This window comes from Pelmatolapia mariae, linkage group LG23, assembly GCF_036321145.2.
Source record: "Pelmatolapia mariae isolate MD_Pm_ZW linkage group LG23, Pm_UMD_F_2, whole genome shotgun sequence".
Lineage (NCBI taxonomy): Eukaryota > Metazoa > Chordata > Actinopteri > Cichliformes > Cichlidae > Pelmatolapia > Pelmatolapia mariae.
The window spans coordinates 40,113,362-40,128,545 of NC_086246.1; the positions used below are offsets into that span (position 1 = coordinate 40,113,362).

Below are 15,184 nucleotides of genomic sequence, written 5' to 3' on the forward strand. Positions count from 1 at the left end.
ATTTAGGCTCAGTGAGAAGATGCAAATACAGAAAGAGCTTAAACTCGAGCAGGGAAACTGTTCAAAGTTGCTGAATGCTTTTATGGAATTACAGTGAGCAGCACTTTTAGGAATTGTTATTAAAATTGTTTCCACTTGAAAATGTTTTTTTTTTTTTTTTATAGAAAACAACTTTCTTTTCATGGGGATAATTTGATCTTTGCATTTTAATGACTTTCAGCTGTTTGTTTCGAGGTTTAAATGTGGTGAATTTCGCGCATGTTGGGAATAGATGACATTGGAACACTGTGTGATCAACATGCATCCTCGGGTAGGCTATTTGGATCCGCTTTATTGCGCCCTGGAAGCCTCTTTCAGGTACTTTCCACACTGCTTTACAGAGAGGAGAGCAATAAATGCTCATCTTTATCAGGAAACGGCTTTGAATCGGCCTCGTTGTTTCATCTTAACGTCAGCACAGTAAGCGGAACCGTGAGGAACTTCTTCAAACCTTCTGTTGTTTGTGTTTCAGAATAAAGGTCTCTTGGAGTAAAGAACGGCGGGCTCTGTCAGGTGCGTGCCTCAGGTTGAGTTTGAACTCGTGCCTAGCGCCACTAATCAGTCGTCACTTTGCCACCGTGAAACTGAGTCAACACTGAGCTGACTGTAGGAGCGCGCATGCCCCAAACAGCTGCCTGACTTTGATGTTCGGAGGCTTTGGGCTTGCCTCACCGTTTAAGCCCAATTAGTCATTAATCAATTCCATTCCAGTCGCTGCATGATTCTGCTTCAGGTTTTGGCTCTAACAGGCTCAGTGCCGGAGATGCTGTAGCTCACACTGCCGCTAGAAGAAACGCCGAGGTCCTCCGACTCCACCGGAGCTCCAGAGTGCCGCTCAAGGAGCGGAACTGTTCGCGATCAGCGGATGAATGGGACTTTGCGCTGGACCCCGAGCCCGGCTTTGCGCGAAGGTGTGGCGCACAGGCGGTGAGGAGAAGTCCTTTCTTTCTCTGAGAGGCGCGGAGGAGAGCGCACTGCTGTGAGGACGCGAGGCTGAGAGCGGCAGATGTCAGTCCCAAACGCCGCAGCTGCTGTGCCGCTGTGCCGGACGCCCGTTGTCGCTTTCTCCTGTTCGTCACCCACTGCTCCCAGCGCGTCCACGTCCCTCGGGGGGAGATCTCGGACGGCTGTGAGGGAGTGCTGCTGCAGACACTAACGGGGAATGCCATGTGTCGCCGCGCGACATAGGAGCTCTTTGTGGGCTGTTCTGCACCGTGGACAGGTGGTGCCCCGTGTGTGTGTCCGTGTGTGCGCTCAAACTAGCAGGGGGTTCGGACAGTTGTCTGGGGGATGTCACGCCAGCCTACGAGACCAGCGTTTGCCAGAGACAGGTGCGGCAGGGAGGAGTAGTTTCCAAAGCCCTCCACCGGATCTGGTAACGCAGTAACGAGCTCGCTCTCGGATATTTTGTACCCAGTGAGGAGACACAACGGACTCGCGCTGCTTTCACTCTTCTTGTCCCTGATAGTGAGAGGTAAGTGGACCGAGCTGTCCGGTGTGGAGGTGAGGTGTGGTGCGCTTTTGTGGCGCTTTGACGCTTTTCGGGGAAAAATTGATTATAGGAAGAAATGTACTCATCAGAACCGAGCCGACCCACAGGACCGGGCTAACCTGGTCTCTGTGCATCAGCGCTACAGTCGCTCTCACTGTACAAATATCATACTGCGTAGCTTGCAGCTACGCACAAAACAGGCGGATTTCTGCTGCCCGCAGCCCGAAGGCGCTTCACCTTCCATCCATCGGTGTGGTATGGATTTTCATCGTTAAGGTTTGACTAATTGCATCGTGATGAGGTGTCAGTGCAGCTCAGTCAAACAGGTTCTCCCGGAGGGTTCGTTGTGGATTCTTGATTTATCCTCTTTGACTCTGGCGTAAGGCTCAACTACAAAACATCATTTCCAAACCCAGAGTTGCGGAACAGTGGACGCACAGTGAACCCGATTGGTCAGACGGCCCCTCTCTGTGAACTGGTTTGTTTGTGCAGTGAGTGGGATTTGTGTGATTGCATGTTATCTGCTGCTGGTCTGTTCTGAAGTCCTACCCGCTGGGCCCCTAATGTCCACCACTCCTGCCTTCAGGCTCTGTCATCTCCCCCCCCTCCCTCTGCAGTAGCTGCTGTCTTTACAGTACATTGGGCTAGTTGGCTGGATAGTATCAGAATCACATTTTTGCTTTTGTGCAAGGACCACTACTTCTCAGTAGCTGGCTCCTGGTATCTTGAAGTTCTCCCATTTGGGGGCAGTGTTTTTGTTGCGGTCCCTGTTTCAAATTCAAATTGCTTTTCAGCTGCCTTTTGTCCAAAGCTGAGGTTTGTGGACTGGAAAGTGCAGTCCCCAAGGGTCGAGGCATTCCTATAATAAGCACTGGTGTAAGTGAGGGGAGAGAAGAATAAGAGAGACATCTTGAAAGAGTGAGACAGTGCCCCCGGACCAGTGTGAGGGTAGGCACAGCTAAGAGAATACCAGCACCTCCACTAACCTTTCTGTCGCTACCTTGTCAATCAGCCTTCGAGGACAAGAGCCTCTTTAATTCCTCTTCCTCGAGTCCGGGCTGTCACCCACTCTGACAGCCAGGGCTCGGGGGTGCTGCCGCAGGATGCACACAGTTCCTCTGTCCCTGCTGCTCACATCCTGCTGCACCAGTCTGTTTCAGACCTTTCTTAAGAGAAATACAAGTTTGTGGTGAAAAGGACGCAGAGATGATCGTGAACTGGAAACCTTCTAATGTGTCGAGGCATCTTTGACGTGACAGAGTGGGAGCTGTCCTCTTTTTCTCAAGTGCTGACATCCCTTTTAAGGCCCATCACACAATCAGTAATTACAAGACAAATGCTATCACAGGAAATTAATAAACAGGCGGCAGAGGAAATACCGCTGTGATAGGATCTGTAATGGATACAGGTTTTATTTGTTTGGAAGCCATGGACCGAACACCCTGTGAGAGTTTAGGAGAGAAGCATTGTGACATGTTTATGGAAAAACTGATCAAAATTTAGGTTGTGGACAAGATTGAGGAATGAAAATTATTAAGAGACAGACATTAGAGCTTCCGACAGATAAGGCTAATATAACCGTAAGCATTACTGAAAAAGAAATTAGATTGAAATCGTTAACAGCTTCACAAAAGTGACTTTTGATGGGATTCATAATGAGCTACCTGAGCAGAGCTGAATCCGAGGAGTTTGTGCATGCAGTGAAGGGGGGATAAATGCTTCCTCACTCAGTATATAAATAACTAGACAGTAGGAAGCATTGCTCCTTCCAAGAGAAATGACTCAGTGGGGGACAAGATAGCACAAAGAATTATAAAAGGCAAACATAAGGAAAGCGATTGAAGAAACGGTGTGCCTGATGTTGGAGCTGATGTCCTGAGCACTAAAAGTGATTAGTGGAAAAACCCCAACAGAAGAAAAAGCAATAGATCCGAGTTAGAGCCAAACATAGGAGCAGGATTTTTTTTGTCAATGGAGAACTCAGATAACAAGGCTAAATGAAACGAGGCAGGGGGTTAGACTGTTCCAAAGTCCCAGTGCTGATGTCAGTTTTTGGCGACGTTTTCTCCTCGAAGCTTAACAAACCGCTCACTGGAGCTTGGCTAATCCTTGGCTAGCAGTGCCCAGTGATTTATTATAAAGTTAGCTAATTTAGGGAGATCTGCAATATCCCACCATGCACGCATGCCCTCGACAGATCCCCCGCTGTCTGGAGTCGGAATCGCAATTTAGTTATGGGAATTGTTTGTGTGTGTGTGCAGGTCAAAGAGGGAGGCAGAATGAGAGTTTGTCTATGTCTGTCAAAGAGAAACACAAGGACCAGTGTTCTTCATATTGTGTCTGCCTTCCTGTGTATGGACTTTGTGAGAGCATGTGTGTGAGTCAGTGTGTCTGAGCCCTATACAAGTGTGATTCAGCACTGTCCAGCCTGGCTTGAATGGGTGCCCTGTTTGCGCCTCATTTCTGACACCAACAGCCGCTCTGCACCCCTTGCTTCGGGGCAAGTGTTGCACCCTGTGTGCTAAAATAACAGGTGCCTTTATGCAGTGACTTAATCCCTCTTCTGCACCTTCCTCCAGCACCCCGCCGGGGGGGTTACGTCACCTGTGAGACTGGGTCTGCTCCAGCATAGAAATCAAAAACATAGATTAGTCAGACGAAGCGTTGTTTTCCAGATTGGCTGAGGAAAATGTTACGGCATTAAGTCTTACCTCATCAAGGTTTTGTTTTTACATTCATTACATCTGACTGCAGAATATACTGGTCAAAAGAAATTTGTAGAAACCTGAAATCTGTGATTAGAAACTAGGATTTGAAAAGCCTTCTTAGACCTCCTTACTGCCGGGGTTTCTTCTTGTTCTTCTGCATCTATTATCTGTTCTTTAAAGGGCACAGATGATTATCCGTGTGCATCGTCATGATGAGGGCTACCTGTAAAAAAACAAAACAAAACACCAAGCCATTTTTCTTGAATGATATTGATAACCAGTTCCAGGCATTGCCCTCTCCCAGATAGTACAGACCTGCAGTGATACTGGGAATACTCCAGTTGGTTAGACAGTGGTGCTGTTTTCTGATGTGAGGTTTCATAAACTGAATAAATAATCCAGATCGTGTCATCAGGTTTGTTTGGGCTGTCATACATCTTCTTGGGTTTTTGCCAGCCTAGCAGAATTATTCGAAGCATCCTTCGAGGGAGCAAAGCTTTCACCACCTACATCAATCTAGTGTGAGACTGACAGATGAAATAAGACGAAATACTATTGAGCTGCACGGTCCGGGGGGCTCATGCTAAACCCGGCACCCAGGTCTCTTTTTCTTCTTCCTTTCTCTTCAGAGTACCCCCCCTCATTACCTCTCTTCTCCCCCCTCCTCCCCCCTCTCGCTCTTAAGTCTCCTTTGGACCTTGATGTCAAGGCCTCTCAGGCAGTGTGGTCTCTGTCTGCAGGCTGTCAGGGCAGGGACACTGCCCACTGGGACCCTGAATGGGACAAATTGACCGTAACAATGTTCCCACTTAGCATGTGGAGCTGGAGAAAGAGAAGGTGAAAAGAAGGGACTGATGATTGAGGGGCAGGCCAGCCAGACCGGGTAGGGAGAAAGTGGGGGTGCAGGCAGGAGATGTGTGAATTGAAAACTTATATTTAATCAGGCTGCTCGTATTTTGAAAATCCTGTCATCTCAAATTCTCCCTCCTGCGCACACACACACACACACACACACACACACACACACATTGCTTTGCTTGTTGTTATTTGCCCAAGGCTACTGCTGGGGTTGCCATAGCAGCAGGATATACACATCTGCTTGTGACCCTGCGAGCCCTCTCTCTCACACACACACACACACACACACACACACACACACACACACACACACACACACACACACACACACACACACACACACACACACCTCTCATTCTCAGTGCCCAGCTGCCTTTCATGGTTGGGGGGTTTGTCAAGGCTGGCAGTTTGATCTGCACTAAGGTGTTACCACTGCCTCACAAAGGGTCAAAGATCATCCAGCCCCCCCATTAAAATGCAATAAGGCCCACAGCCCAATGGGACCACCTCCGCCATTTAATCACACACCGCTGCTCCCTCATCATCTGCTCTCTCCCTTTTATCTTTTAATCACTTGTTTTTCCAGCCCCGTCTTCCTTTCGCTCTCATCTCTCCGTCTTCACGTCTCTTATGCATCCAGTGCAAATAAGCCGAGGCAGCCAGAGTAGATGAGTGTTCAAAGAAGTGAAGCTCGATAGAGTCAATAATAAGCGGTTTTTCAGTGTTCTTTGAAAAGTCTGCCTCGTATAGCCGCTCTCATCAGCAGCCGCGAGCCAGTTTCTCCTCAGAATTTGTAAAGTCTTAATTTCAGGATTTTTTCCGTGCCCTTTAGCTGTGACAGAATGTCCCCGAGAAGAAGTCGGAGTGGGATCGTGTTGTGTAAGCCTGAGGTTGTGCAGTGTGGCAGCGACAAAGAATGCAGCAGCTATCACTATAGGCCAAGTGGCTGCTGAATGAAGATGCTTCCCATTGCAAAGCTGCCATCCCATACAGGCTTATTGTATCTCCAAAGGGAGTGTGTGTGTGTGTGTGTGTGTTTTCCTGTTTGTGAATAAGGTACGAGCAGCAGATTCTTCCATTATCTGCAACCGTGAGAAAGAGACACTGTCACATGTTAACTGTAAACCAAACCAGGAGCGATCCAGGACTGAAAGACGAGGCAGACAGACGCGATGAAGACGGACACCGGTGTTTACTTCCTCGATGCAAATAAACAATTTGTGTGTGTGTGTGAGCTCAGTGTTTTCCACAGCCTTTTTGCTTGTCATTAGGACTTGTTCACATAGCTGTTCTGACACACACTCACACACATGTCGGGCATTCATATCTTGTGGGGACATCTAATTGACATAATGCTTTCCCTAGCCCCTTACCCTAACCATGCAAAATGAAACCCTAAACCTAACCATAACCCAATTGTAACCCTGTCACTAAAACCACACTTTGAGTCTCAAAAATGCCTTCAAACTTGTGGGGACCATGATTTTGGTTCCCGTAAGTATAGTAAACTTCCAATTTTTGGTCCCCACAAAGACATGAATACACACTCTTTGGGTCACTCTCACACTCCTGACGTCTCTGTGTCAACAGAGCCTCCTTTTTTTTTTTAACAAGAGAAGAAACTAATGAGGGTCTCTGGTCCCAAATACAACACGACCAGCCGACTGAGACTCACACTCAGAAACGAGCCTCCACAGGCCCAAAGCAAAGAGCACCACATTCAGTGCCAGCAGCAATGCCGCAATTATATTATTTTTCTTCTCTGACGTGATAAAAATAGCAACACTCATTTCTATAATAGCATTCACAGACACATGTTGTACACCTCCTTGGCTAGATCTCCCTTGTTAGGTTGCTATGATAACGAAGAACATAACTAATAAGGCACAGTTTAACAACTGTGCGGTTGCAGACACGGTGAAGAGGATGCCGGTCACACACATCCTAAATCATTTCCCGCATCGGCACAGCGTGAATCTGAAAAAAGCGTGCCCTGCGGGCCGGGCTGGTATTATCCCGCTGCCGTTTTATGGCTGATTCATTTCTTTGGGGAACTTCCAGCCCAAATGACTTTATCTGGTTGTTTTATGGCTGCGGAGGAAGAGCAAAAATAAAATCAGTGTTCTCACATCGGCATTGTCTGAGTCTGCTGCTGACAGAGTTGTTTACGGCTGTTGTTGCTGCAGTTTTTTTGTTTTGTTTTGTTTTTTGCTCGTGTTGCTCCGGTCTCTCCAGCACCGTGGTTTTAAGTTTCTGACTGTACTCTTTAAAAAAACAAAAAAGTTAATGTCTCGTTGTGCTGCCAAGCTGCCACTTGTTTTGTGCTTTGAGGTAATTAACAGCTTAATGTGCTCGGTGACCTGAGGGAATCAGTCATGCTGAAAAAACAAAAAGAAAACTATGGCTCGCTGGCACCGGGCAGAGGGCAGTTGGCGAGGTGGAGGGGACGGAGCAGAGACTGTGACCTGCTGTCTCTCCTCGCTCAGTAATGGTGAAATGAAGAGAGAGCGGGGAGTGAGTGAGGCAGGGCAGGGTATGGTTTATGGATGGAGCTGCACTGCAAGGTATGTGGGGAAGCTGGGGAGGTGGAAAACAGTTGAAGGGTCTTGAGAGGAGGCTTGTTCAGCCTGTGTTGCTCTTGGAAAGTGGAGGCAAAGTGGGTCCTTCAACATACTTGCCTAAATTAATGGCTCAGAAGCACCAATTAATGTACAGCCTCGCTGTGGGTCTCTGCTGTGCTGAATCAAAGAGGTCTTGCTGTGCGGTGCGTCTGCTCGTCTCCCAACCGTCATGCATGTGTGCACGCGCTCACAAACACCCCCACGCAGTGGAGATTTTGGCCAAGGAAGCCGATCCAATGAGGGAGAGATGAGATGAAAGCTTCACACAGAGCTAACAAAGCTGAATGTCAAGGTTAAAGAACAAAAAGGATGATGATTTGGGGCTTTGTTAATAAGTGCTGAAAAGATCAAGGCAAGGTCGAGTTGGATGTCTCGGATGAGAAGAGCTGAAATAAGGAGTGGAGGCGGGATGAGGACAGAAATCGCAGAATCAGACTGGGACCCATCTGGAGGCAACAGGTCTGATGACAGCAGGCGGGTCCTCGATCCAAGCGTCCCAGCCGTGTGAGACAGCCAGGACGAGAGCCAGGGTCTCCCCTCGTCCAAGACCCCCGGAGACTCGGCCCGTCCACCGGCAATCTGTCCCCTGGTACTTAACCACTTGAGCGTGACAGAGAGGCATGTTTGTTATGATGGGTTATGGATTACAATTGTTCCAGCTGAAAGTGGATGCTTGATTACACGGTATTAGCCACCGCTGTCAGAGATGAGTGGATTCTGTGGGGACGGTAGACAGTCTGTATACCGAGGAGTTATGTGGAAAATGATTTATGGATTTAAGCTTTTTCACAGCAAATCTGTTAATGCAGTAGTCCTGGTTGGAATTCATTAACATTCACTTCGCTTGATATGAGAAGCAGTGACAATAGCAGTCAAAAACCAATAAGCCACAAAAGCAAAATAATTGATATCCTACACACATAACACCTCCTTCTAAAGCCTGCGTGCTACAATGGAGCTGATGATTGGCAACGGCTCTGTGCCGGGTTTCTCTGCGGTTGCTGTGCATTCAGAATACCATAGCTAGCGTGCACACAGTAGCTAGTGGGTCATTTGTATTTGCATGTAAATGTTTTTCACCCCTTGGCTTTGCTGGTGAGGCAATCAGAATGGGGCTCTGTCTGCATCACTTAGAGGGAGGCTGCAGTGACTGACTGTGACATTCAGAGCTCAGGCCGGGCTTCAGCATTTACTTTCATTTGCTTGTTCGCTCAAACGTTCGTTTCTGTGGGAAGGAAAGGGCAGAAGACGAGAAGGGGTGGCTTTTAAAAAAAATGTTGATGCAATATCCAGTCAGTAGATCCTTTAGTCCATGATCATGTTCTCATTATTCATAGCTTGATTTTTCTCTAAACCTCCAAATCGGACCGTGTCATCCTGAATCCTCCTACCTCATCATCACACTCAGGGGGGGCCTGAGCTTGGACTCCTTCTTTGTCCCGTATGGCGCCACTGAGATATACACTCACAAGATTTTTGTCTCGGTAGGACCAGCGTGACACACAACCACACACAGGCACGCACGCAAGCACGCACACCTCCTACATGCCGATGATGGGTACATGTGCGAATGCATGTCCGCACTACGGAGGAGTGTTTGTGCTCGACTCATGTAGCACGTCTCGGGACTTGGCAGTCCGTCAGGCATCTCTCAGCCTCTGTCATTAAATGATGCACGGTCCTGTAGGTCCTTTAGGTTTGGCTAGCTTGGATTCTCGGGTTGCCGAGTGAGGCTCGCAGGCAGAAAAGACACCGACAGACGAGAATAGCGAGGAAGGAACGGATATGTGGGTGAATGAGTTTGAGCAGGAAAGAAATGAATGGGTGAATAAATGAGTTCCCCCGCTGCTACTCATTTGTGTATTTATGCCACAAACGTGTCCAATAAACACAGTATTTAAACATGTCTGTTACGATGACCGCAACACTCCCCGGTTCAGTTTGTTTGCTCTGCTGTATCGATTTTGCGTCTTTGTCTGAGAACGCGAGTCTGTCTCTGAAAGCCTGGGAAATGTTGCTCTATATAGACACAGAATAAACAAAGAAAACATTTACATAGTTTTCCAGTTTATGCTCATGTGTGTTTGATGTCACACTTCAAACATTTCTCTAATCCTACTGTTTGATATTTGAGCCCACATTTGTTTCTGTCTCTTCCTTTTACAATTACGTGATGTTAGTGTGGCAGAAAACATTGGATTGGTGCTGCCGTTATGTGCTCTGTCCTTATAAATGCAGTCACAGTACATCTTCATTAAAGCTGAAATGTTGAAGTGTTGGTTCTAATTTGATAACGTGGCCGCTGTCTTCTTGTTTAAGGCTCTGGGTGTATTGATTCTGACAAAGCTCCACTTCAGTAACTCTTAAAACAACTGCTCTTTTTGACCTCGCCTTACCTGGCAACATCATCACCATGGTGCCTTGACATCCTGTTGTGTGCATCAACACGCAGCCTACTTGTTACCCGCTGTGGCTGCTCTAACCTTTTCAACAATTATCTGCTTGCTTCTTATAAATAGCCTCGCTTGTTCTGTTTCATTTCAAAACCAGCCACGCTCTCATCTGGCTTTCTGCAGCAGCAGCACAGAGAAACTTGATACCAGAGTTTAAACCGAAGCAATAAACAAGACAGAAAATGCAGCTCTGCAGGCCTGAGATATGTCATGTAGCATGCAACATTAAGGGTGTTGCAACAGAGGAAAAGCTTCCACGTTGTTGGTGTAACAGCAAGAAAAACAGAGCAAAATGATCCGAATCATTATGAAACATGCAGCCAGTAAGTTCCCTCCCGGATCCACCTCCTGCCTCCTCGGCATTCCTCTCATTTGTAACGCGATTTTTCTTTCTCTTCAATTTTTCTGTTATTGATGAGTCTCAGTGAGTGTGTCTTTAATTGCGCCAGCCCGAGGGTGCGAGCCGAGTGCTTAGTTACAGAAACACTGGTGAACGCTGCTCCTGCCAAATGTTAAAGATGGCACTTATCCTTGAGTGAGGTTTTAGTTTTTATCGCTTGCCTGCCGGACAGCACCGTTTTGAGCATTTATTCTTTATTTTTATTTACTGTCTTTTTCTCTGGGCTTGGCTCGTGCCGCTCCACCTGGCACCGGGATCCTCTCTGCGGCCATCGGCACCATTAACCGCCTCACAAAAGTGCTGTGGCTTTGAAGCTCTGCAGGGCTGAGGCCGTAATGGGAGGACGGCTCCAGGCTATAATGCACGGATAGCTCCGGGGCTCCAGTGTTTGCTCCCTGGTTCGGATTTCTGTCCCCTTTCATGACACAAGGCTTTAAAGACATGTGGACCAATTATGGTCTGGCTTGTTATCTACTTTTCCTCATCACCTCCAAACTTGGTTTTATTCAGCTCTGACATCAAAGGTGAGGTTGACAGATGCAGCAATATGGATCGTAACAGCATAAAATGATGCCAGAGTGGTAAGTACATGACAGCGTTGTTGTTATTGTCACTCTCCGGAGCTTTATTCAAAGCAGAGATAACAACTGCTTGACACTCTGTATTTATGGCTGTCTTTTCTTTTAATTGGGCGCATTATGTTCATTTCCTTTGCAGCTTTTCAAATCTAATCAGATGGCTAATTTACTGTCTTACAGGCTTTAGCCAGCTGTCTCCCAGCATAGACACTTTCCCCCTTCTTCCATCTTTTCCTCTTCTGTGTGTGTCTCCATTGTTCCTTCGGCTCATTTTTGCAGTCAAAGTGAGCGTGAGTGTGTGAGAGTAGGTGGGTAGGTTAATATGATAGGGTCCCCTGCTTTGTCTGGCAATAACACAACAAGGCAAGTAAAAATGTGAAGAGAATTAGTCGTCTGACAGGTCTGAGTCACCACAGCCGAGAAGAGCAAGCCACTGTGAGCGCCTTAATGAATGTAATAACACTCCTCTGCTATAACGGCTCCCTATGTGGAGTGCGCACACACACACATACACACACACACTTTGGGCACCTGGCCTCTTATTCATACATTAGTACCTAAACAAAATTCCCAAAAAGCAAAACGAGGAAGCCGATTACGTTCTCCGCTCTCACGTCTGCCTGTGTTTTATGAGCCGTCACAGCTCAGCGTTTTCTTGCTATTGTCAAGTTGGCTCCCCGCTGCTGATAAGGAGTAATTGCAAGTGCAGCAGTTGACTTGCTTCTTCCTTGAGAGTTACCATCCAGGATGAAGCAGGCTTTGAGACACTTTTTGTCTACATCGGTATCTTTGTCGAGAGGTGGGGAGATTTCGTTTGCATCTGATAATCCCTTTTCACTCCTGAAATTAGTTTCTCTCTCTTGAGGGGAGCACGCAGAAGCAAAATTACAAATTAGCGAGGATTACAAATGTAAAAGTGTGAATCAGAGCAGATAGGGAAATGAGTTGGGTGCGTGTGTATGTGTGTTTCTCTGTGTGTATTTGTGCAAGTGGTTTCTCTGCCAACAGTCAAGGACTCTAGCTGGGATACTCACCTGATTAAAAATGAATAGATCCCTGGATGGTGGAATCAGGAGGAGGGGAGGGGGGAATGTGGAGTGGCAGCCGGAGGACTCTTTAGTCATCACACACACACACATATACACAAGGTTGGCTCAGTGGCTCATTAATACACCTTAGCACCACCGGCTCCAGCAGGCAGCTAGCCAACCTCTGAAAAAAAGCGATGAGACGCTGCCACCGAAGGCCGCCCTTTGCTGGGTGGAGGGATAGACCGAGGCCACTGGCAGGTTTCAGGTATCACTCATTAGTACCCAGGCAGAAACTAATGAAGAGCCTGGAGAGACACAATGACACAGACAGAGAGAGAACGAGACACAGTTCCTGAAACGTCAACATGAGCGCGAGCACTCGTGCGCGCGCCGACACAACCGTTTTCACCGAGGAGTCGATATTCGGTTAGACTCGAAGCTTAAGGAGTGCCCGTGCAAGTGAACACGGTGATAAATCTTAAAGCAGAACACAGAGTCGTCGCTGTATTTTGGTGAACTAGTTCTCTTTCATCATCAAATGCCAGGGGACGCAGACACACACACAGGGGAGGCTAGTAATAGAAATAACCTCAATCTTTGCTCGTAAACACATCTCGTGTTTTAGGCGTGTCCCAGACCTCTGTCCACCTCCCTCAGCAGCCCGCATCAGTGTGATTAAGGAAACAACACTGATTTTATCACAGCACTCTCAGAGCTAAAGTACCTTTATGTATTCAGAGTACAGGTGCACGGCGTTGTGATCGTCAGGCGTCTCGGTGGTCCCGTTCAGAGTGGGGTTGCTTGTTTTTAAGGCTCTACGGCCAAGGCAACCGGTTTCTCCTCCAAACCCTCCTGAGACTCTAATTCTTGTGCATCTCATTAACATGACCGATTATGCACTTGGAAAGAGCGGGCCATGGTTTTGGAGTAACGAGGCAAAGCGTTTGCTGGCACACGAGTGTGAAAAATCAGAATGCCCACTCACATTGAGTCATTTTTGTCTTAGATCATCCCGACGGCTGCAAGGAGCCCTTTGACATCTCATTCTGTGTCAGAAATGGATTTCCATCTTATTTAGATGGCGACTGAGCCCGTGTGGACGGATTTGTGTGTCCCTCTGCCTGCTCGTTGTTTCGGTTTCTCCGTACTCGTGACGGTTATGGTGTCGTAGGTTTTAGTGCATTAATTACCATCTTAATTAAAAGCATTCTTCATACAGAGTTCAGTTAATTTAACTGAAATGATCAGAGAGACCATCCACAAAACCCTATGTGAGATCATGTACATATTCTGTACACAGATACTCAGATTCAGAGATTTTGGGGAGGACAAGCAGAGTTGTCCTAGTAGCAGGCTGTTTTTATTGTCTATGTTTGTGAGATGGTCAAAAGAAAAAAATACCCAAGACAGTCCAAAAAGGGGAAAAAAGAGAGATACGCCATATTTATAAGTAGAAAATGACTTTCTTGGTGTTGTGAATCCACTAAGTGGTGTCCCTGAATGGGTGAAAAAAGCAATAAGATTTAACGTATACGGCATTTTTGTTATAATTAGATGTGCTGAGACTGTTTAAAATGCAGGCAGGCTTCAGAGGGAAGGAAAGCACAAACCCTCAGAGCCATCGCCGCTGTTTCATTACAGCTGAAACACAACATACTGCGAAGAGGAAACTAAGAACGAAATTCTCACCCTGACCAGTGTTTTATACACAAATATATAGTTTCAACTATTATTTATCTTTTATGTAAACTACTGCAAATTCCTACCATTACTGTACTCTTAACATAGAACAGAGATCCTATCATTCGAGGGCCGGCTTTATTTATAGAGCAGGGGACAAATTTAGGAGCAAGAATCAAGTTTATTCTTTAAATGTCAGAGACCCCCCCACCCAACCCATCTGAAATGTTACAGGCAAGGAAAGACAAAGAAAGCTGCAAAAAAAATCTGTTATTCCAGGAGAATTGAGAGAATGGGCCAGGATCTCCTGCTAATGTAATGGTGTGTGTCAGAATGTGAAATTCAGCCTGGCATTTAAACTGGGCAGTAATAGAGTTTCTGCTTAAAATGGCTCGTGCCTTTTGTGAGAGGCCTCGATAATATCAGATCAGGCTTAAGGCTCCAGCCCTCTCATGGACAACCCATTGAAATCAGGGCATAATTATATGGCCTCTACACAACCTCCACCTACACACTGCTGCAAAAAGACCGGACCTCAGGAAGCTTAAATAGATAAAAACGTTATAATTAGATGACGAGTTGCATAAGCTGCTTTTATAATGGGATATTCTTACAAACGGCACACAGACTCGATTATACTGTAAGAATTAAGATCAGCGACAAGCAGCAACTAAACCTTTAGTTAACTAGAATTCATAATTTAAATTTTCTGAATGTTCTTAATATGTTTATGATGAAAATACTAAAAAAATAATTTCAGTTCAGTTTCTATGATGTTTTTTATCTGGTTGTGCCAGTGCCTCACCCACCCCTCGCGCTCCTCTCCGCACACTTTAATGGTCCTGGATTGCTGTTTGCTTGTGTGGCTCTCCAGCTGTATTATGGGAATTCAACCAGCGCACAGAAGCTATAAAGTCACACTTAGGGTGAGTACTCCAAAACGCCAGCAGCATGCTGCATGTCGAATGAAAGAAGCACAGACAATGACTGCATGGGACAGCGTTCATTGTCTTTAACGCTCAGTTTCTCATCAAACGCTGAGCTGACATCGGCTCAAAGAAGAGCAAAAGTGGCCTGCGTTATTGGTTGTTACATATAATTTCAACCCACCCCCCAAGTGCCAGCAGTCGGTGGCAACATGTAGCTGTGTATCAGCTCCGAGTAGAAGTAACAATGCAGTACCATGCTGAGCCAAAACCAGCAGTACCACTGGATGTGGAAAATTTTAACTAAGCTGTTGTTTGGTTCATGTCGGGAGGATGTGAGTCATCCCAGGTCTGATACACCAGTCCTCCGGTTTCAGTGTGTTTTGTCTCCATCCTGC

At 46.7% G+C, this 15,184-nt stretch overlaps 1 protein-coding gene across 1 annotated transcript in view; it reads left to right on the forward strand.

Annotated features, from left to right (window-relative positions):
- The first annotated feature begins 293 nt into the window (after nucleotides 1-293).
- The window catches only part of sema6bb (sema domain, transmembrane domain (TM), and cytoplasmic domain, (semaphorin) 6Bb), a 127,794-nt gene continuing 112,903 nt past the window's right edge, over nucleotides 294-15,184 (forward strand). The window contains exon 1 of the mRNA XM_063466141.2: nucleotides 294-1,513. The gene's annotated coding sequence lies outside the window, so the exon portion shown is untranslated. The remainder of the gene's footprint in view (nucleotides 1,514-15,184) is intronic.